The sequence below is a fragment of the Ambystoma mexicanum genome, unplaced genomic scaffold (genome assembly GCF_040938575.1).
Source record: "Ambystoma mexicanum isolate Mex_15411 unplaced genomic scaffold, UKY_AmexF1_1 Mex_scaf163, whole genome shotgun sequence".
NCBI lineage: Eukaryota > Metazoa > Chordata > Amphibia > Caudata > Ambystomatidae > Ambystoma > Ambystoma mexicanum.
Window position 1 is genome coordinate 75,797 of NW_027182395.1, and position 19,438 is coordinate 95,234.

The following is a 19,438-nucleotide window of genomic DNA, read 5'->3' on the forward strand; positions in this document are numbered from 1 at the left end:
GAATTGCTCAGTCTTTCTTTTTCACAGCATTGTTTTCCCCAAGTGGGGAAGTGCACCAGTCCTGGAGGTACTGCAATACCAAGTTGATGCGTGGAGTGGACAGAGCAAGCTCCCATTCCATCTCCCGGTTCCAAAAATCAATTTAATATATGGTCCCCAGATAGAGGACGTATCAGATATTAAACTGATAAGAACAGATACTACACTTGATCTTAGCCAAAAGGCCGAGAAGCGATGCCCACAAAAGCTTTGCCTGAAAGACTGCTGCTCGGCAGCTCCCCTGCTGACTCGGAGCAACGCTCTGCGGCAGAGCCCCAGATTCCTCGGCCAAGAATAGCATTTGCATGACCAGCATGCCCGGCGGTATGGTAAGCATATTTTGCATGGCTCCGCCCCAAGATTTCCATGGGTCCCACAGCGCCTGGTGCGAGACGGCCAGACACAGGCTGCAGAGCTCCACCCAGAGAAGCTGCAGCCCGGCCTGGCACTGGCCCCGTCACCTAGCGGCCGAAAGTCACCCTCAGCTGCCCAGGAGATGCTCCCCCAAGTGCGTCCCCCTCAGATAAGGCTTGGCCGTTCGGGGCCGTTCGGGGCCTTTCAGGGGTGAGGCAGGGCAAGGACAGTGTCCCCCATCTCCTCCTTGTGCTGCTGGCTGGCTGGCTGGCTCCTTTGCCTTGCTTTGCAGCTCCTGTGAAAAGCAAGCAAAAAGGGCAGACTTTTTTTTCCTCCCGTGACACAACAGCACCTTTTCCGAAACACTGGAAAAAAAAAACACATTTAAACAAAAAAATATTGCAAAGTGCTCTTCTTTCAAGAATTGCTCAGTCTTTCTTTTTCACAGCATTGTTTTCCCCAAGTGGGGAAGTGCACCAGTCCTGGAGGTACTGCAATACCAAGTTGATGCGTGGAGTGGACAGAGCAAGCTCCCATTCCATCTCCCGGTTCCAAAAATCAATTTAATATATGGTCCCCAGATAGAGGACGTATCAGATATTAAACTGATAAGAACAGATACTACACTTGATCTTAGCCAAAAGGCCGAGAAGCGATGCTCACAAAAGCTTTGCCTGAAAGACTGCTGCTCGGCAGCTCCCCTGCTGACTCGGAGCAACGCTCTGCGGCAGAGCCCCAGATTCCTCGGCCAAGAATAGCATTTGCATGACCAGCATGCCCGGCGGTATGGTAAGCATATTTTGCATGGCTCCGCCCCAAGATTTCCATGGGTCCCACAGCGCCTGGTGCGAGACGGCCAGACACAGGCTGCAGAGCTCCACCCAGCCAAGCTGCAGCCCGGCCTGGCACTGGCCCCGTCACCTAGCGGCCGAAAGTCACCCTCAGCTGCCCAGGAGATGCTCCCCCAAGTGCGTCCCCCTCAGATAAGGCTTGGCCGTTCGGGGCCGTTCGGGGCCTTTCAGGGGTGAGGCAGGGCAAGGACAGTGTCCCCCATCTCCTCCTTGTGCTGCTGGCTGGCTGGCTGGCTCCTTTGCCTTGCTTTGCAGCTCCTGTGAAAAGCAAGCAAAAAGGGCAGACTTTTTTTTCCTCCCGTGACACAACAGCACCTTTTCCGAAACACTGGAAAAAAAAAACACATTTAAACAAAAAAATATTGCAAAGTGCTCTTCTTTCAAGAATTGCTCAGTCTTTCTTTTTCACAGCATTGTTTTCCCCAAGTGGGGAAGTGCACCAGTCCTGGAGGTACTGCAATACCAAGTTGATGCGTGGAGTGGACAGAGCAAGCTCCCATTCCATCTCCCGGTTCCAAAAATCAATTTAATATATGGTCCCCAGATAGAGGACGTATCAGATATTAAACTGATAAGAACAGATACTACACTTGATCTTAGCCAAAAGGCCGAGAAGCGATGCTCACAAAAGCTTTGCCTGAAAGACTGCTGCTCGGCAGCTCCCCTGCTGACTCGGAGCAACGCTCTGCGGCAGAGCCCCAGATTCCTCGGCCAAGAATAGCATTTGCATGACCAGCATGCCCGGCGGTATGGTAAGCATATTTTGCATGGCTCCGCCCCAAGATTTCCATGGGTCCCACAGCGCCTGGTGCGAGACGGCCAGACACAGGCTGCAGAGCTCCACCCAGAGAAGCTGCAGCCCGGCCTGGCACTGGCCCCGTCACCTAGCGGCCGAAAGTCACCCTCAGCTGCCCAGGAGATGCTCCCCCAAGTGCGTCCCCCTCAGATAAGGCTTGGCCGTTCGGGGCCGTTCGGGGCCCTTCAGGGGTGAGGCAGGGCAAGGACAGTGTCCCCCATCTCCTCCTTGTGCTGCTGGCTGGCTGGCTGGCTCCTTTGCCTTGCTTTGCAGCTCCTGTGAAAAGCAAGCAAAAAGGGCAGACTTTTTTTTCCTCCCGTGACACAACAGCACCTTTTCCGAAACACTGGAAAAAAAAAACACATTTAAACAAAAAAATATTGCAAAGTGCTCTTCTTTCAAGAATTGCTCAGTCTTTCTTTTTCACAGCATTGTTTTCCCCAAGTGGGGAAGTGCACCAGTCCTGGAGGTACTGCAATACCAAGTTGATGCGTGGAGTGGACAGAGCAAGCTCCCATTCCATCTCCCGGTTCCAAAAATCAATTTAATATATGGTCCCCAGATAGAGGACGTATCAGATATTAAACTGATAAGAACAGATACTACACTTGATCTTAGCCAAAAGGCCGAGAAGCGATGTCCACAAAAGCTTTGCCTGAAAGACTGCTGCTCGGCAGCTCCCCTGCTGACTCGGAGCAACGCTCTGCGGCAGAGCCCCAGATTCCTCGGCCAAGAATAGCATTTGCATGACCAGCATGCCCGGCGGTATGGTAAGCATATTTTGCATGGCTCCGCCCCAAGATTTCCATGGGTCCCACAGCGCCTGGTGCGAGACGGCCAGACACAGGCTGCAGAGCTCCACCCAGAGAAGCTGCAGCCCGGCCTGGCACTGGCCCCGTCACCTAGCGGCCGAAAGTCACCCTCAGCTGCCCAGGAGATGCTCCCCCAAGTGCGTCCCCCTCAGATAAGGCTTGGCCGTTCGGGGCCGTTCGGGGCCTTTCAGGGGTGAGGCAGGGCAAGGACAGTGTCCCCCATCTCCTCCTTGTGCTGCTGGCTGGCTGGCTGGCTGGCTCCTTTGCCTTGCTTTGCAGCTCCTGTGAAAAGCAAGCAAAAAGGGCAGACTTTTTTTTCCTCCCGTGACACAACAGCACCTTTTCCGAAACACTGGAAAAAAAAAACACATTTAAACAAAAAAATATTGCAAAGTGCTCTTCTTTCAAGAATTGCTCAGTCTTTCTTTTTCACAGCATTGTTTTCCCCAAGTGGGGAAGTGCACCAGTCCTGGAGGTACTGCAATACCAAGTTGATGCGTGGAGTGGACAGAGCAAGCTCCCATTCCATCTCCCGGTTCCAAAAATCAATTTAATATATGGTCCCCAGATAGAGGACGTATCAGATATTAAACTGATAAGAACAGATACTACACTTGATCTTAGCCAAAAGGCCGAGAAGCGATGCCCACAAAAGCTTTGCCTGAAAGACTGCTGCTCGGCAGCTCCCCTGCTGACTCGGAGCAACGCTCTGCGGCAGAGCCCCAGATTCCTCGGCCAAGAATAGCATTTGCATGACCAGCATGCCCGGCGGTATGGTAAGCATATTTTGCATGGCTCCGCCCCAAGATTTCCATGGGTCCCACAGCGCCTGGTGCGAGACGGCCAGACACAGGCTGCAGAGCTCCACCCAGAGAAGCTGCAGCCCGGCCTGGCACTGGCCCCGTCACCTAGCGGCCGAAAGTCACCCTCAGCTGCCCAGGAGATGCTCCCCCAAGTGCGTCCCCCTCAGATAAGGCTTGGCCGTTCGGGGCCGTTCGGGGCCTTTCAGGGGTGAGGCAGGGCAAGGACAGTGTCCCCCATCTCCTCCTTGTGCTGCTGGCTGGCTGGCTGGCTCCTTTGCCTTGCTTTGCAGCTCCTGTGAAAAGCAAGCAAAAAGGGCAGACTTTTTTTTCCTCCCGTGACACAACAGCACCTTTTCCGAAACACTGGAAAAAAAAAACACATTTAAACAAAAAAATATTGCAAAGTGCTCTTCTTAAGAATTGCTCAGTCTTTCTTTTTCACAGCATTGTTTTCCCCAAGTGGGGAAGTGCACCAGTCCTGGAGGTACTGCAATACCAAGTTGATGCGTGGAGTGGACAGAGCAAGCTCCCATTCCATCTCCCGGTTCCAAAAATCAATTTAATATATGGTCCCCAGATAGAGGACGTATCAGATATTAAACTGATAAGAACAGATACTACACTTGATCTTAGCCAAAAGGCCGAGAAGCGATGTCCACAAAAGCTTTGCCTGAAAGACTGCTGCTCGGCAGCTCCCCTGCTGACTCGGAGCAACGCTCTGCGGCAGAGCCCCAGATTCCTCGGCCAAGAATAGCATTTGCATGACCAGCATGCCCGGCGGTATGGTAAGCATATTTTGCATGGCTCCGCCCCAAGATTTCCATGGGTCCCACAGCGCCTGGTGCGAGACGGCCAGACACAGGCTGCAGAGCTCCACCCAGAGAAGCTGCAGCCCGGCCTGGCACTGGCCCCGTCACCTAGCGGCCGAAAGTCACCCTCAGCTGCCCAGGAGATGCTCCCCCAAGTGCGTCCCCCTCAGATAAGGCTTGGCCGTTCGGGGCCGTTCGGGGCCTTTCAGGGGTGAGGCAGGGCAAGGACAGTGTCCCCCATCTCCTCCTTGTGCTGCTGGCTGGCTGGCTGGCTGGCTCCTTTGCCTTGCTTTGCAGCTCCTGTGAAAAGCAAGCAAAAAGGGCAGACTTTTTTTTCCTCCCGTGACACAACAGCACCTTTTCCGAAACACTGGAAAAAAAAAACACATTTAAACAAAAAAATATTGCAAAGTGCTCTTCTTTCAAGAATTGCTCAGTCTTTCTTTTTCACAGCATTGTTTTCCCCAAGTGGGGAAGTGCACCAGTCCTGGAGGTACTGCAATACCAAGTTGATGCGTGGAGTGGACAGAGCAAGCTCCCATTCCATCTCCCGGTTCCAAAAATCAATTTAATATATGGTCCCCAGATAGAGGACGTATCAGATATTAAACTGATAAGAACAGATACTACACTTGATCTTAGCCAAAAGGCCGAGAAGCGATGCTCACAAAAGCTTTGCCTGAAAGACTGCTGCTCGGCAGCTCCCCTGCTGACTCGGAGCAACGCTCTGCGGCAGAGCCCCAGATTCCTCGGCCAAGAATAGCATTTGCATGACCAGCATGCCCGGCGGTATGGTAAGCATATTTTGCATGGCTCCGCCCCAAGATTTCCATGGGTCCCACAGCGCCTGGTGCGAGACGGCCAGACACAGGCTGCAGAGCTCCACCCAGAGAAGCTGCAGCCCGGCCTGGCACTGGCCCCGTCACCTAGCGGCCGAAAGTCACCCTCAGCTGCCCAGGAGATGCTCCCCCAAGTGCGTCCCCCTCAGATAAGGCTTGGCCGTTCGGGGCCGTTCGGGGCCTTTCAGGGGTGAGGCAGGGCAAGGACAGTGTCCCCCATCTCCTCCTTGTGCTGCTGGCTGGCTGGCTGGCTCCTTTGCCTTGCTTTGCAGCTCCTGTGAAAAGCAAGCAAAAAGGGCAGACTTTTTTTTCCTCCCGTGACACAACAGCACCTTTTCCGAAACACTGGAAAAAAAAAACACATTTAAACAAAAAAATATTGCAAAGTGCTCTTCTTTCAAGAATTGCTCAGTCTTTCTTTTTCACAGCATTGTTTTCCCCAAGTGGGGAAGTGCACCAGTCCTGGAGGTACTGCAATACCAAGTTGATGCGTGGAGTGGACAGAGCAAGCTCCCATTCCATCTCCCGGTTCCAAAAATCAATTTAATATATGGTCCCCAGATAGAGGACGTATCAGATATTAAACTGATAAGAACAGATACTACACTTGATCTTAGCCAAAAGGCCGAGAAGCGATGCCCACAAAAGCTTTGCCTGAAAGACTGCTGCTCGGCAGCTCCCCTGCTGACTCGGAGCAACGCTCTGCGGCAGAGCCCCAGATTCCTCGGCCAAGAATAGCATTTGCATGACCAGCATGCCCGGCGGTATGGTAAGCATATTTTGCATGGCTCCGCCCCAAGATTTCCATGGGTCCCACAGCGCCTGGTGCGAGACGGCCAGACACAGGCTGCAGAGCTCCACCCAGAGAAGCTGCAGCCCGGCCTGGCACTGGCCCCGTCACCTAGCGGCCGAAAGTCACCCTCAGCTGCCCAGGAGATGCTCCCCCAAGTGCGTCCCCCTCAGATAAGGCTTGGCCGTTCGGGGCCGTTCGGGGCCTTTCAGGGGTGAGGCAGGGCAAGGACAGTGTCCCCCATCTCCTCCTTGTGCTGCTGGCTGGCTGGCTGGCTCCTTTGCCTTGCTTTGCAGCTCCTGTGAAAAGCAAGCAAAAAGGGCAGACTTTTTTTTCCTCCCGTGACACAACAGCACCTTTTCCGAAACACTGGAAAAAAAAAACACATTTAAACAAAAAAATATTGCAAAGTGCTCTTCTTTCAAGAATTGCTCAGTCTTTCTTTTTCACAGCATTGTTTTCCCCAAGTGGGGAAGTGCACCAGTCCTGGAGGTACTGCAATACCAAGTTGATGCGTGGAGTGGACAGAGCAAGCTCCCATTCCATCTCCCGGTTCCAAAAATCAATTTAATATATGGTCCCCAGATAGAGGACGTATCAGATATTAAACTGATAAGAACAGATACTACACTTGATCTTAGCCAAAAGGCCGAGAAGCGATGCCCACAAAAGCTTTGCCTGAAAGACTGCTGCTCGGCAGCTCCCCTGCTGACTCGGAGCAACGCTCTGCGGCAGAGCCCCAGATTCCTCGGCCAAGAATAGCATTTGCATGACCAGCATGCCCGGCGGTATGGTAAGCATATTTTGCATGGCTCCGCCCCAAGATTTCCATGGGTCCCACAGCGCCTGGTGCGAGACGGCCAGACACAGGCTGCAGAGCTCCACCCAGAGAAGCTGCAGCCCGGCCTGGCACTGGCCCCGTCACCTAGCGGCCGAAAGTCACCCTCAGCTGCCCAGGAGATGCTCCCCCAAGTGCGTCCCCCTCAGATAAGGCTTGGCCGTTCGGGGCCGTTCGGGGCCTTTCAGGGGTGAGGCAGGGCAAGGACAGTGTCCCCCATCTCCTCCTTGTGCTGCTGGCTGGCTGGCTGGCTCCTTTGCCTTGCTTTGCAGCTCCTGTGAAAAGCAAGCAAAAAGGGCAGACTTTTTTTTCCTCCCGTGACACAACAGCACCTTTTCCGAAACACTGGAAAAAAAAAACACATTTAAACAAAAAAATATTGCAAAGTGCTCTTCTTTCAAGAATTGCTCAGTCTTTCTTTTTCACAGCATTGTTTTCCCCAAGTGGGGAAGTGCACCAGTCCTGGAGGTACTGCAATACCAAGTTGATGCGTGGAGTGGACAGAGCAAGCTCCCATTCCATCTCCCGGTTCCAAAAATCAATTTAATATATGGTCCCCAGATAGAGGACGTATCAGATATTAAACTGATAAGAACAGATACTACACTTGATCTTAGCCAAAAGGCCGAGAAGCGATGCTCACAAAAGCTTTGCCTGAAAGACTGCTGCTCGGCAGCTCCCCTGCTGACTCGGAGCAACGCTCTGCGGCAGAGCCCCAGATTCCTCGGCCAAGAATAGCATTTGCATGACCAGCATGCCCGGCGGTATGGTAAGCATATTTTGCATGGCTCCGCCCCAAGATTTCCATGGGTCCCACAGCGCCTGGTGCGAGACGGCCAGACACAGGCTGCAGAGCTCCACCCAGCCAAGCTGCAGCCCGGCCTGGCACTGGCCCCGTCACCTAGCGGCCGAAAGTCACCCTCAGCTGCCCAGGAGATGCTCCCCCAAGTGCGTCCCCCTCAGATAAGGCTTGGCCGTTCGGGGCCGTTCGGGGCCTTTCAGGGGTGAGGCAGGGCAAGGACAGTGTCCCCCATCTCCTCCTTGTGCTGCTGGCTGGCTGGCTGGCTGGCTCCTTTGCCTTGCTTTGCAGCTCCTGTGAAAAGCAAGCAAAAAGGGCAGACTTTTTTTTCCTCCCGTGACACAACAGCACCTTTTCCGAAACACTGGAAAAAAAAAACACATTTAAACAAAAAAATATTGCAAAGTGCTCTTCTTTCAAGAATTGCTCAGTCTTTCTTTTTCACAGCATTGTTTTCCCCAAGTGGGGAAGTGCACCAGTCCTGGAGGTACTGCAATACCAAGTTGATGCGTGGAGTGGACAGAGCAAGCTCCCATTCCATCTCCCGGTTCCAAAAATCAATTTAATATATGGTCCCCAGATAGAGGACGTATCAGATATTAAACTGATAAGAACAGATACTACACTTGATCTTAGCCAAAAGGCCGAGAAGCGATGCCCACAAAAGCTTTGCCTGAAAGACTGCTGCTCGGCAGCTCCCCTGCTGACTCGGAGCAACGCTCTGCGGCAGAGCCCCAGATTCCTCGGCCAAGAATAGCATTTGCATGACCAGCATGCCCGGCGGTATGGTAAGCATATTTTGCATGGCTCCGCCCCAAGATTTCCATGGGTCCCACAGCGCCTGGTGCGAGACGGCCAGACACAGGCTGCAGAGCTCCACCCAGAGAAGCTGCAGCCCGGCCTGGCACTGGCCCCGTCACCTAGCGGCCGAAAGTCACCCTCAGCTGCCCAGGAGATGCTCCCCCAAGTGCGTCCCCCTCAGATAAGGCTTGGCCGTTCGGGGCCGTTCGGGGCCTTTCAGGGGTGAGGCAGGGCAAGGACAGTGTCCCCCATCTCCTCCTTGTGCTGCTGGCTGGCTGGCTGGCTCCTTTGCCTTGCTTTGCAGCTCCTGTGAAAAGCAAGCAAAAAGGGCAGACTTTTTTTTCCTCCCGTGACACAACAGCACCTTTTCCGAAACACTGGAAAAAAAAAACACATTTAAACAAAAAAATATTGCAAAGTGCTCTTCTTTCAAGAATTGCTCAGTCTTTCTTTTTCACAGCATTGTTTTCCCCAAGTGGGGAAGTGCACCAGTCCTGGAGGTACTGCAATACCAAGTTGATGCGTGGAGTGGACAGAGCAAGCTCCCATTCCATCTCCCGGTTCCAAAAATCAATTTAATATATGGTCCCCAGATAGAGGACGTATCAGATATTAAACTGATAAGAACAGATACTACACTTGATCTTAGCCAAAAGGCCGAGAAGCGATGCCCACAAAAGCTTTGCCTGAAAGACTGCTGCTCGGCAGCTCCCCTGCTGACTCGGAGCAACGCTCTGCGGCAGAGCCCCAGATTCCTCGGCCAAGAATAGCATTTGCATGACCAGCATGCCCGGCGGTATGGTAAGCATATTTTGCATGGCTCCGCCCCAAGATTTCCATGGGTCCCACAGCGCCTGGTGCGAGACGGCCAGACACAGGCTGCAGAGCTCCACCCAGAGAAGCTGCAGCCCGGCCTGGCACTGGCCCCGTCACCTAGCGGCCGAAAGTCACCCTCAGCTGCCCAGGAGATGCTCCCCCAAGTGCGTCCCCCTCAGATAAGGCTTGGCCGTTCGGGGCCGTTCGGGGCCTTTCAGGGGTGAGGCAGGGCAAGGACAGTGTCCCCCATCTCCTCCTTGTGCTGCTGGCTGGCTGGCTGGCTCCTTTGCCTTGCTTTGCAGCTCCTGTGAAAAGCAAGCAAAAAGGGCAGACTTTTTTTTCCTCCCGTGACACAACAGCACCTTTTCCGAAACACTGGAAAAAAAAAACACATTTAAACAAAAAAATATTGCAAAGTGCTCTTCTTTCAAGAATTGCTCAGTCTTTCTTTTTCACAGCATTGTTTTCCCCAAGTGGGGAAGTGCACCAGTCCTGGAGGTACTGCAATACCAAGTTGATGCGTGGAGTGGACAGAGCAAGCTCCCATTCCATCTCCCGGTTCCAAAAATCAATTTAATATATGGTCCCCAGATAGAGGACGTATCAGATATTAAACTGATAAGAACAGATACTACACTTGATCTTAGCCAAAAGGCCGAGAAGCGATGCCCACAAAAGCTTTGCCTGAAAGACTGCTGCTCGGCAGCTCCCCTGCTGACTCGGAGCAACGCTCTGCGGCAGAGCCCCAGATTCCTCGGCCAAGAATAGCATTTGCATGACCAGCATGCCCGGCGGTATGGTAAGCATATTTTGCATGGCTCCGCCCCAAGATTTCCATGGGTCCCACAGCGCCTGGTGCGAGACGGCCAGACACAGGCTGCAGAGCTCCACCCAGAGAAGCTGCAGCCCGGCCTGGCACTGGCCCCGTCACCTAGCGGCCGAAAGTCACCCTCAGCTGCCCAGGAGATGCTCCCCCAAGTGCGTCCCCCTCAGATAAGGCTTGGCCGTTCGGGGCCGTTCGGGGCCTTTCAGGGGTGAGGCAGGGCAAGGACAGTGTCCCCCATCTCCTCCTTGTGCTGCTGGCTGGCTGGCTGGCTGGCTCCTTTGCCTTGCTTTGCAGCTCCTGTGAAAAGCAAGCAAAAAGGGCAGACTTTTTTTTCCTCCCGTGACACAACAGCACCTTTTCCGAAACACTGGAAAAAAAAAACACATTTAAACAAAAAAATATTGCAAAGTGCTCTTCTTTCAAGAATTGCTCAGTCTTTCTTTTTCACAGCATTGTTTTCCCCAAGTGGGGAAGTGCACCAGTCCTGGAGGTACTGCAATACCAAGTTGATGCGTGGAGTGGACAGAGCAAGCTCCCATTCCATCTCCCGGTTCCAAAAATCAATTTAATATATGGTCCCCAGATAGAGGACGTATCAGATATTAAACTGATAAGAACAGATACTACACTTGATCTTAGCCAAAAGGCCGAGAAGCGATGCCCACAAAAGCTTTGCCTGAAAGACTGCTGCTCGGCAGCTCCCCTGCTGACTCGGAGCAACGCTCTGCGGCAGAGCCCCAGATTCCTCGGCCAAGAATAGCATTTGCATGACCAGCATGCCCGGCGGTATGGTAAGCATATTTTGCATGGCTCCGCCCCAAGATTTCCATGGGTCCCACAGCGCCTGGTGCGAGACGGCCAGACACAGGCTGCAGAGCTCCACCCAGAGAAGCTGCAGCCCGGCCTGGCACTGGCCCCGTCACCTAGCGGCCGAAAGTCACCCTCAGCTGCCCAGGAGATGCTCCCCCAAGTGCGTCCCCCTCAGATAAGGCTTGGCCGTTCGGGGCCGTTCGGGGCCTTTCAGGGGTGAGGCAGGGCAAGGACAGTGTCCCCCATCTCCTCCTTGTGCTGCTGGCTGGCTGGCTGGCTCCTTTGCCTTGCTTTGCAGCTCCTGTGAAAAGCAAGCAAAAAGGGCAGACTTTTTTTTCCTCCCGTGACACAACAGCACCTTTTCCGAAACACTGGAAAAAAAAACACATTTAAACAAAAAAATATTGCAAAGTGCTCTTCTTTCAAGAATTGCTCAGTCTTTCTTTTTCACAGCATTGTTTTCCCCAAGTGGGGAAGTGCACCAGTCCTGGAGGTACTGCAATACCAAGTTGATGCGTGGAGTGGACAGAGCAAGCTCCCATTCCATCTCCCGGTTCCAAAAATCAATTTAATATATGGTCCCCAGATAGAGGACGTATCAGATATTAAACTGATAAGAACAGATACTACACTTGATCTTAGCCAAAAGGCCGAGAAGCGATGCTCACAAAAGCTTTGCCTGAAAGACTGCTGCTCGGCAGCTCCCCTGCTGACTCGGAGCAACGCTCTGCGGCAGAGCCCCAGATTCCTCGGCCAAGAATAGCATTTGCATGACCAGCATGCCCGGCGGTATGGTAAGCATATTTTGCATGGCTCCGCCCCAAGATTTCCTTGGGTCCCACAGCGCCTGGTGCGAGACGGCCAGACACAGGCTGCAGAGCTCCACCCAGCCAAGCTGCAGCCCGGCCTGGCACTGGCCCCGTCACCTAGCGGCCGAAAGTCACCCTCAGCTGCCCAGGAGATGCTCCCCCAAGTGCGTCCCCCTCAGATAAGGCTTGGCCGTTCGGGGCCGTTCGGGGCCTTTCAGGGGTGAGGCAGGGCAAGGACAGTGTCCCCCATCTCCTCCTTGTGCTGCTGGCTGGCTGGCTGGCTGGCTCCTTTGCCTTGCTTTGCAGCTCCTGTGAAAAGCAAGCAAAAAGGGCAGACTTTTTTTTCCTCCCGTGACACAACAGCACCTTTTCCGAAACACTGGAAAAAAAAAACACATTTAAACAAAAAAATATTGCAAAGTGCTCTTCTTTCAAGAATTGCTCAGTCTTTCTTTTTCACAGCATTGTTTTCCCCAAGTGGGGAAGTGCACCAGTCCTGGAGGTACTGCAATACCAAGTTGATGCGTGGAGTGGACAGAGCAAGCTCCCATTCCATCTCCCGGTTCCAAAAATCAATTTAATATATGGTCCCCAGATAGAGGACGTATCAGATATTAAACTGATAAGAACAGATACTACACTTGATCTTAGCCAAAAGGCCGAGAAGCGATGTCCACAAAAGCTTTGCCTGAAAGACTGCTGCTCGGCAGCTCCCCTGCTGACTCGGAGCAACGCTCTGCGGCAGAGCCCCAGATTCCTCGGCCAAGAATAGCATTTGCATGACCAGCATGCCCGGCGGTATGGTAAGCATATTTTGCATGGCTCCGCCCCAAGATTTCCATGGGTCCCACAGCGCCTGGTGCGAGACGGCCAGACACAGGCTGCAGAGCTCCACCCAGAGAAGCTGCAGCCCGGCCTGGCACTGGCCCCGTCACCTAGCGGCCGAAAGTCACCCTCAGCTGCCCAGGAGATGCTCCCCCAAGTGCGTCCCCCTCAGATAAGGCTTGGCCGTTCGGGGCCGTTCGGGGCCTTTCAGGGGTGAGGCAGGGCAAGGACAGTGTCCCCCATCTCCTCCTTGTGCTGCTGGCTGGCTGGCTGGCTGGCTCCTTTGCCTTGCTTTGCAGCTCCTGTGAAAAGCAAGCAAAAAGGGCAGACTTTTTTTTCCTCCCGTGACACAACAGCACCTTTTCCGAAACACTGGAAAAAAAAAACACATTTAAACAAAAAAATATTGCAAAGTGCTCTTCTTTCAAGAATTGCTCAGTCTTTCTTTTTCACAGCATTGTTTTCCCCAAGTGGGGAAGTGCACCAGTCCTGGAGGTACTGCAATACCAAGTTGATGCGTGGAGTGGACAGAGCAAGCTCCCATTCCATCTCCCGGTTCCAAAAATCAATTTAATATATGGTCCCCAGATAGAGGACGTATCAGATATTAAACTGATAAGAACAGATACTACACTTGATCTTAGCCAAAAGGCCGAGAAGCGATGCTCACAAAAGCTTTGCCTGAAAGACTGCTGCTCGGCAGCTCCCCTGCTGACTCGGAGCAACGCTCTGCGGCAGAGCCCCAGATTCCTCGGCCAAGAATAGCATTTGCATGACCAGCATGCCCGGCGGTATGGTAAGCATATTTTGCATGGCTCCGCCCCAAGATTTCCATGGGTCCCACAGCGCCTGGTGCGAGACGGCCAGACACAGGCTGCAGAGCTCCACCCAGAGAAGCTGCAGCCCGGCCTGGCACTGGCCCCGTCACCTAGCGGCCGAAAGTCACCCTCAGCTGCCCAGGAGATGCTCCCCCAAGTGCGTCCCCCTCAGATAAGGCTTGGCCGTTCGGGGCCGTTCGGGGCCTTTCAGGGGTGAGGCAGGGCAAGGACAGTGTCCCCCATCTCCTCCTTGTGCTGCTGGCTGGCTGGCTGGCTCCTTTGCCTTGCTTTGCAGCTCCTGTGAAAAGCAAGCAAAAAGGGCAGACTTTTTTTTCCTCCCGTGACACAACAGCACCTTTTCCGAAACACTGGAAAAAAAAAACACATTTAAACAAAAAAATATTGCAAAGTGCTCTTCTTTCAAGAATTGCTCAGTCTTTCTTTTTCACAGCATTGTTTTCCCCAAGTGGGGAAGTGCACCAGTCCTGGAGGTACTGCAATACCAAGTTGATGCGTGGAGTGGACAGAGCAAGCTCCCATTCCATCTCCCGGTTCCAAAAATCAATTTAATATATGGTCCCCAGATAGAGGACGTATCAGATATTAAACTGATAAGAACAGATACTACACTTGATCTTAGCCAAAAGGCCGAGAAGCGATGCCCACAAAAGCTTTGCCTGAAAGACTGCTGCTCGGCAGCTCCCCTGCTGACTCGGAGCAACGCTCTGCGGCAGAGCCCCAGATTCCTCGGCCAAGAATAGCATTTGCATGACCAGCATGCCCGGCGGTATGGTAAGCATATTTTGCATGGCTCCGCCCCAAGATTTCCATGGGTCCCACAGCGCCTGGTGCGAGACGGCCAGACACAGGCTGCAGAGCTCCACCCAGAGAAGCTGCAGCCCGGCCTGGCACTGGCCCCGTCACCTAGCGGCCGAAAGTCACCCTCAGCTGCCCAGGAGATGCTCCCCCAAGTGCGTCCCCCTCAGATAAGGCTTGGCCGTTCGGGGCCGTTCGGGGCCTTTCAGGGGTGAGGCAGGGCAAGGACAGTGTCCCCCATCTCCTCCTTGTGCTGCTGGCTGGCTGGCTGGCTCCTTTGCCTTGCTTTGCAGCTCCTGTGAAAAGCAAGCAAAAAGGGCAGACTTTTTTTTCCTCCCGTGACACAACAGCACCTTTTCCGAAACACTGGAAAAAAAAAACACATTTAAACAAAAAAATATTGCAAAGTGCTCTTCTTTCAAGAATTGCTCAGTCTTTCTTTTTCACAGCATTGTTTTCCCCAAGTGGGGAAGTGCACCAGTCCTGGAGGTACTGCAATACCAAGTTGATGCGTGGAGTGGACAGAGCAAGCTCCCATTCCATCTCCCGGTTCCAAAAATCAATTTAATATATGGTCCCCAGATAGAGGACGTATCAGATATTAAACTGATAAGAACAGATACTACACTTGATCTTAGCCAAAAGGCCGAGAAGCGATGCCCACAAAAGCTTTGCCTGAAAGACTGCTGCTCGGCAGCTCCCCTGCTGACTCGGAGCAACGCTCTGCGGCAGAGCCCCAGATTCCTCGGCCAAGAATAGCATTTGCATGACCAGCATGCCCGGCGGTATGGTAAGCATATTTTGCATGGCTCCGCCCCAAGATTTCCATGGGTCCCACAGCGCCTGGTGCGAGACGGCCAGACACAGGCTGCAGAGCTCCACCCAGAGAAGCTGCAGCCCGGCCTGGCACTGGCCCCGTCACCTAGCGGCCGAAAGTCACCCTCAGCTGCCCAGGAGATGCTCCCCCAAGTGCGTCCCCCTCAGATAAGGCTTGGCCGTTCGGGGCCGTTCGGGGCCTTTCAGGGGTGAGGCAGGGCAAGGACAGTGTCCCCCATCTCCTCCTTGTGCTGCTGGCTGGCTGGCTGGCTGGCTCCTTTGCCTTGCTTTGCAGCTCCTGTGAAAAGCAAGCAAAAAGGGCAGACTTTTTTTTCCTCCCGTGACACAACAGCACCTTTTCCGAAACACTGGAAAAAAAAAACACATTTAAACAAAAAAATATTGCAAAGTGCTCTTCTTTCAAGAATTGCTCAGTCTTTCTTTTTCACAGCATTGTTTTCCCCAAGTGGGGAAGTGCACCAGTCCTGGAGGTACTGCAATACCAAGTTGATGCGTGGAGTGGACAGAGCAAGCTCCCATTCCATCTCCCGGTTCCAAAAATCAATTTAATATATGGTCCCCAGATAGAGGACGTATCAGATATTAAACTGATAAGAACAGATACTACACTTGATCTTAGCCAAAAGGCCGAGAAGCGATGCCCACAAAAGCTTTGCCTGAAAGACTGCTGCTCGGCAGCTCCCCTGCTGACTCGGAGCAACGCTCTGCGGCAGAGCCCCAGATTCCTCGGCCAAGAATAGCATTTGCATGACCAGCATGCCCGGCGGTATGGTAAGCATATTTTGCATGGCTCCGCCCCAAGATTTCCATGGGTCCCACAGCGCCTGGTGCGAGACGGCCAGACACAGGCTGCAGAGCTCCACCCAGAGAAGCTGCAGCCCGGCCTGGCACTGGCCCCGTCACCTAGCGGCCGAAAGTCACCCTCAGCTGCCCAGGAGATGCTCCCCCAAGTGCGTCCCCCTCAGATAAGGCTTGGCCGTTCGGGGCCGTTCGGGGCCTTTCAGGGGTGAGGCAGGGCAAGGACAGTGTCCCCCATCTCCTCCTTGTGCTGCTGGCTGGCTGGCTGGCTCCTTTGCCTTGCTTTGCAGCTCCTGTGAAAAGCAAGCAAAAAGGGCAGACTTTTTTTTCCTCCCGTGACACAACAGCACCTTTTCCGAAACACTGGAAAAAAAAAACACATTTAAACAAAAAAATATTGCAAAGTGCTCTTCTTTCAAGAATTGCTCAGTCTTTCTTTTTCACAGCATTGTTTTCCCCAAGTGGGGAAGTGCACCAGTCCTGGAGGTACTGCAATACCAAGTTGATGCGTGGAGTGGACAGAGCAAGCTCCCATTCCATCTCCCGGTTCCAAAAATCAATTTAATATATGGTCCCCAGATAGAGGACGTATCAGATATTAAACTGATAAGAACAGATACTACACTTGATCTTAGCCAAAAGGCCGAGAAGCGATGCTCACAAAAGCTTTGCCTGAAAGACTGCTGCTCGGCAGCTCCCCTGCTGACTCGGAGCAACGCTCTGCGGCAGAGCCCCAGATTCCTCGGCCAAGAATAGCATTTGCATGACCAGCATGCCCGGCGGTATGGTAAGCATATTTTGCATGGCTCCGCCCCAAGATTTCCATGGGTCCCACAGCGCCTGGTGCGAGACGGCCAGACACAGGCTGCAGAGCTCCACCCAGAGAAGCTGCAGCCCGGCCTGGCACTGGCCCCGTCACCTAGCGGCCGAAAGTCACCCTCAGCTGCCCAGGAGATGCTCCCCCAAGTGCGTCCCCCTCAGATAAGGCTTGGCCGTTCGGGGCCGTTCGGGGCCCTTCAGGGGTGAGGCAGGGCAAGGACAGTGTCCCCCATCTCCTCCTTGTGCTGCTGGCTGGCTGGCTGGCTCCTTTGCCTTGCTTTGCAGCTCCTGTGAAAAGCAAGCAAAAAGGGCAGACTTTTTTTTCCTCCCGTGACACAACAGCACCTTTTCCGAAACACTGGAAAAAAAAAACACATTTAAACAAAAAAATATTGCAAAGTGCTCTTCTTTCAAGAATTGCTCAGTCTTTCTTTTTCACAGCATTGTTTTCCCCAAGTGGGGAAGTGCACCAGTCCTGGAGGTACTGCAATACCAAGTTGATGCGTGGAGTGGACAGAGCAAGCTCCCATTCCATCTCCCGGTTCCAAAAATCAATTTAATATATGGTCCCCAGATAGAGGACGTATCAGATATTAAACTGATAAGAACAGATACTACACTTGATCTTAGCCAAAAGGCCGAGAAGCGATGTCCACAAAAGCTTTGCCTGAAAGACTGCTGCTCGGCAGCTCCCCTGCTGACTCGGAGCAACGCTCTGCGGCAGAGCCCCAGATTCCTCGGCCAAGAATAGCATTTGCATGACCAGCATGCCCGGCGGTATGGTAAGCATATTTTGCATGGCTCCGCCCCAAGATTTCCATGGGTCCCACAGCGCCTGGTGCGAGACGGCCAGACACAGGCTGCAGAGCTCCACCCAGAGAAGCTGCAGCCCGGCCTGGCACTGGCCCCGTCACCTAGCGGCCGAAAGTCACCCTCAGCTGCCCAGGAGATGCTCCCCCAAGTGCGTCCCCCTCAGATAAGGCTTGGCCGTTCGGGGCCGTTCGGGGCCTTTCAGGGGTGAGGCAGGGCAAGGACAGTGTCCCCCATCTCCTCCTTGTGCTGCTGGCTGGCTGGCTGGCTGGCTCCTTTGCCTTGCTTTGCAGCTCCTGTGAAAAGCAAGCAAAAAGGGCAGACTTTTTTTTCCTCCCGTGACACAACAGCACCTTTTCCGAAACACTGGAAAAAAAAAACACATTTAAACAAAAAAATATTGCAAAGTGCTCTTCTTTCAAGAATTGCTCAGTCTTTCTTTTTCACAGCATTGTTTTCCCCAAGTGGGGAAGTGCACCAGTCCTGGAGGTACTGCAATACCAAGTTGATGCGTGGAGTGGACAGAGCAAGCTCCCATTCCATCTCCCGGTTCCAAAAATCAATTTAATATATGGTCCCCAGATAGAGGACGTATCAGATATTAAACTGATAAGAACAGATACTACACTTGATCTTAGCCAAAAGGCCGAGAAGCGATGCTCACAAAAGCTTTGCCTGAAAGACTGCTGCTCGGCAGCTCCCCTGCTGACTCGGAGCAACGCTCTGCGGCAGAGCCCCAGATTCCTCGGCCAAGAATAGCATTTGCATGACCAGCATGCCCGGCGGTATGGTAAGCATATTTTGCATGGCTCCGCCCCAAGATTTCCATGGGTCCCACAGCGCCTGGTGCGAGACGGCCAGACACAGGCTGCAGAGCTCCACCCAGCCAAGCTGCAGCCCGGCCTGGCACTGGCCCCGTCACCTAGCGGCCGAAAGTCACCCTCAGCTGCCCAGGAGATGCTCCCCCAAGTGCGTCCCCCTCAGATAAGGCTTGGCCGTTCGGGGCCGTTCGGGGCCTTTCAGGGGTGAGGCAGGGCAAGGACAGTGTCCCCCATCTCCTCCTTGTGCTGCTGGCTGGCTGGCTGGCTCCTTTGCCTTGCTTTGCAGCTCCTGTGAAAAGCAAGCAAAAAGGGCAGACTTTTTTTTCCTCCCGTGACACAACAGCACCTTTTCCGAAACACTGGAAAAAAAAAACACATTTAAACAAAAAAATATTGCAAAGTGCTCTTCTTTCAAGAATTGCTCAGTCTTTCTTTTTCACAGCATTGTTTTCCCCAAGTGGGGAAGTGCACCAGTCCTGGAGGTACTGCAATACCAAGTTGATGCGTGGAGTGGACAGAGCAAGCTCCCATTCCATCTCCCGGTTCCAAAAATCAATTTAATATATGGTCCCCAGATAGAGGACGTATCAGATATTAAACTGATAAGAACAGATACTACACTTGATCTTAGCCAAAAGGCCGAGAAGCGATGTCCACAAAAGCTTTGCCTGAAAGACTGCTGCTCGGCAGCTCCCCTGCTGACTCGGAGCAACGCTCTGCGGCAGAGCCCCAGATTCCTCGGCCAAGAATAGCATTTGCATGACCAGCATGCCCGGCGGTATGGTAAGCATATTTTGCATGGCTCCGCCCCAAGATTTCCATGGGTCCCACAGCGCCTGGTGCGAGACGGCCAGACACAGGCTGCAGAGCTCCACCCAGAGAAGCTGCAGCCCGGCCTGGCACTGGCCCCGTCACCTAGCGGCCGAAAGTCACCCTCAGCTGCCCAGGAGATGCTCCCCCAAGTGCGTCCCCCTCAGATAAGGCTTGGCCGTTCGGGGCCGTTCGGGGCCTTTCAGGGGTGAGGCAGGGCAAGGACAGTGTCCCCCATCTCCTCCTTGTGCTGCTGGCTGGCTGGCTGGCTGGCTCCTTTGCCTTGCTTTGC

At 53.3% G+C, this 19,438-nt stretch overlaps 24 non-coding genes across 24 annotated transcripts; all 24 read right to left on the minus strand.

The window, feature by feature from the left end:
• Positions 1 to 45: 45 nt before the first annotated feature.
• On the minus strand, positions 46 to 236 carry LOC138554450 (U2 spliceosomal RNA). Its single transcript, XR_011297451.1, has one exon. It is a non-coding gene; the product is annotated as a U2 spliceosomal RNA (small nuclear RNA).
• Positions 237 to 859: 623 nt separating this feature from the next.
• On the minus strand, positions 860 to 1,050 carry LOC138554451 (U2 spliceosomal RNA). The gene has a single exon (XR_011297452.1). It is a non-coding gene; the product is annotated as a U2 spliceosomal RNA (small nuclear RNA).
• A 623-nt stretch (positions 1,051 to 1,673) lies between these two features.
• LOC138554452 (U2 spliceosomal RNA) lies at positions 1,674 to 1,864 on the minus strand. Its single transcript, XR_011297453.1, has one exon. It is a non-coding gene; the product is annotated as a U2 spliceosomal RNA (small nuclear RNA).
• A 623-nt stretch (positions 1,865 to 2,487) lies between these two features.
• On the minus strand, positions 2,488 to 2,678 carry LOC138554453 (U2 spliceosomal RNA). The gene has a single exon (XR_011297454.1). It is a non-coding gene; the product is annotated as a U2 spliceosomal RNA (small nuclear RNA).
• A 627-nt stretch (positions 2,679 to 3,305) lies between these two features.
• LOC138554455 (U2 spliceosomal RNA) lies at positions 3,306 to 3,496 on the minus strand. The gene has a single exon (XR_011297456.1). It is a non-coding gene; the product is annotated as a U2 spliceosomal RNA (small nuclear RNA).
• Positions 3,497 to 4,117: 621 nt separating this feature from the next.
• LOC138554456 (U2 spliceosomal RNA) lies at positions 4,118 to 4,308 on the minus strand. Its single transcript, XR_011297457.1, has one exon. It is a non-coding gene; the product is annotated as a U2 spliceosomal RNA (small nuclear RNA).
• Positions 4,309 to 4,935: 627 nt separating this feature from the next.
• On the minus strand, positions 4,936 to 5,126 carry LOC138554457 (U2 spliceosomal RNA). The gene has a single exon (XR_011297458.1). It is a non-coding gene; the product is annotated as a U2 spliceosomal RNA (small nuclear RNA).
• Positions 5,127 to 5,749: 623 nt separating this feature from the next.
• On the minus strand, positions 5,750 to 5,940 carry LOC138554458 (U2 spliceosomal RNA). Its single transcript, XR_011297459.1, has one exon. It is a non-coding gene; the product is annotated as a U2 spliceosomal RNA (small nuclear RNA).
• Positions 5,941 to 6,563: 623 nt separating this feature from the next.
• Positions 6,564 to 6,754, minus strand: LOC138554459 (U2 spliceosomal RNA). The gene has a single exon (XR_011297460.1). It is a non-coding gene; the product is annotated as a U2 spliceosomal RNA (small nuclear RNA).
• A 623-nt stretch (positions 6,755 to 7,377) lies between these two features.
• On the minus strand, positions 7,378 to 7,568 carry LOC138554460 (U2 spliceosomal RNA). The gene has a single exon (XR_011297461.1). It is a non-coding gene; the product is annotated as a U2 spliceosomal RNA (small nuclear RNA).
• Positions 7,569 to 8,195: 627 nt separating this feature from the next.
• LOC138554461 (U2 spliceosomal RNA) lies at positions 8,196 to 8,386 on the minus strand. Its single transcript, XR_011297462.1, has one exon. It is a non-coding gene; the product is annotated as a U2 spliceosomal RNA (small nuclear RNA).
• Positions 8,387 to 9,009: 623 nt separating this feature from the next.
• Positions 9,010 to 9,200, minus strand: LOC138554462 (U2 spliceosomal RNA). The gene has a single exon (XR_011297463.1). It is a non-coding gene; the product is annotated as a U2 spliceosomal RNA (small nuclear RNA).
• Positions 9,201 to 9,823: 623 nt separating this feature from the next.
• Positions 9,824 to 10,014, minus strand: LOC138554463 (U2 spliceosomal RNA). Its single transcript, XR_011297464.1, has one exon. It is a non-coding gene; the product is annotated as a U2 spliceosomal RNA (small nuclear RNA).
• A 627-nt stretch (positions 10,015 to 10,641) lies between these two features.
• Positions 10,642 to 10,832, minus strand: LOC138554464 (U2 spliceosomal RNA). The gene has a single exon (XR_011297465.1). It is a non-coding gene; the product is annotated as a U2 spliceosomal RNA (small nuclear RNA).
• Positions 10,833 to 11,454: 622 nt separating this feature from the next.
• Positions 11,455 to 11,645, minus strand: LOC138554466 (U2 spliceosomal RNA). The gene has a single exon (XR_011297467.1). It is a non-coding gene; the product is annotated as a U2 spliceosomal RNA (small nuclear RNA).
• A 627-nt stretch (positions 11,646 to 12,272) lies between these two features.
• On the minus strand, positions 12,273 to 12,463 carry LOC138554467 (U2 spliceosomal RNA). The gene has a single exon (XR_011297468.1). It is a non-coding gene; the product is annotated as a U2 spliceosomal RNA (small nuclear RNA).
• Positions 12,464 to 13,090: 627 nt separating this feature from the next.
• On the minus strand, positions 13,091 to 13,281 carry LOC138554468 (U2 spliceosomal RNA). Its single transcript, XR_011297469.1, has one exon. It is a non-coding gene; the product is annotated as a U2 spliceosomal RNA (small nuclear RNA).
• A 623-nt stretch (positions 13,282 to 13,904) lies between these two features.
• Positions 13,905 to 14,095, minus strand: LOC138554469 (U2 spliceosomal RNA). Its single transcript, XR_011297470.1, has one exon. It is a non-coding gene; the product is annotated as a U2 spliceosomal RNA (small nuclear RNA).
• Positions 14,096 to 14,718: 623 nt separating this feature from the next.
• On the minus strand, positions 14,719 to 14,909 carry LOC138554470 (U2 spliceosomal RNA). Its single transcript, XR_011297471.1, has one exon. It is a non-coding gene; the product is annotated as a U2 spliceosomal RNA (small nuclear RNA).
• A 627-nt stretch (positions 14,910 to 15,536) lies between these two features.
• On the minus strand, positions 15,537 to 15,727 carry LOC138554471 (U2 spliceosomal RNA). Its single transcript, XR_011297472.1, has one exon. It is a non-coding gene; the product is annotated as a U2 spliceosomal RNA (small nuclear RNA).
• A 623-nt stretch (positions 15,728 to 16,350) lies between these two features.
• On the minus strand, positions 16,351 to 16,541 carry LOC138554472 (U2 spliceosomal RNA). The gene has a single exon (XR_011297473.1). It is a non-coding gene; the product is annotated as a U2 spliceosomal RNA (small nuclear RNA).
• Positions 16,542 to 17,164: 623 nt separating this feature from the next.
• On the minus strand, positions 17,165 to 17,355 carry LOC138554473 (U2 spliceosomal RNA). Its single transcript, XR_011297474.1, has one exon. It is a non-coding gene; the product is annotated as a U2 spliceosomal RNA (small nuclear RNA).
• Positions 17,356 to 17,982: 627 nt separating this feature from the next.
• Positions 17,983 to 18,173, minus strand: LOC138554474 (U2 spliceosomal RNA). Its single transcript, XR_011297475.1, has one exon. It is a non-coding gene; the product is annotated as a U2 spliceosomal RNA (small nuclear RNA).
• A 623-nt stretch (positions 18,174 to 18,796) lies between these two features.
• On the minus strand, positions 18,797 to 18,987 carry LOC138554475 (U2 spliceosomal RNA). The gene has a single exon (XR_011297476.1). It is a non-coding gene; the product is annotated as a U2 spliceosomal RNA (small nuclear RNA).
• Between the last annotated feature and the right edge of the window lie 451 nt (positions 18,988 to 19,438).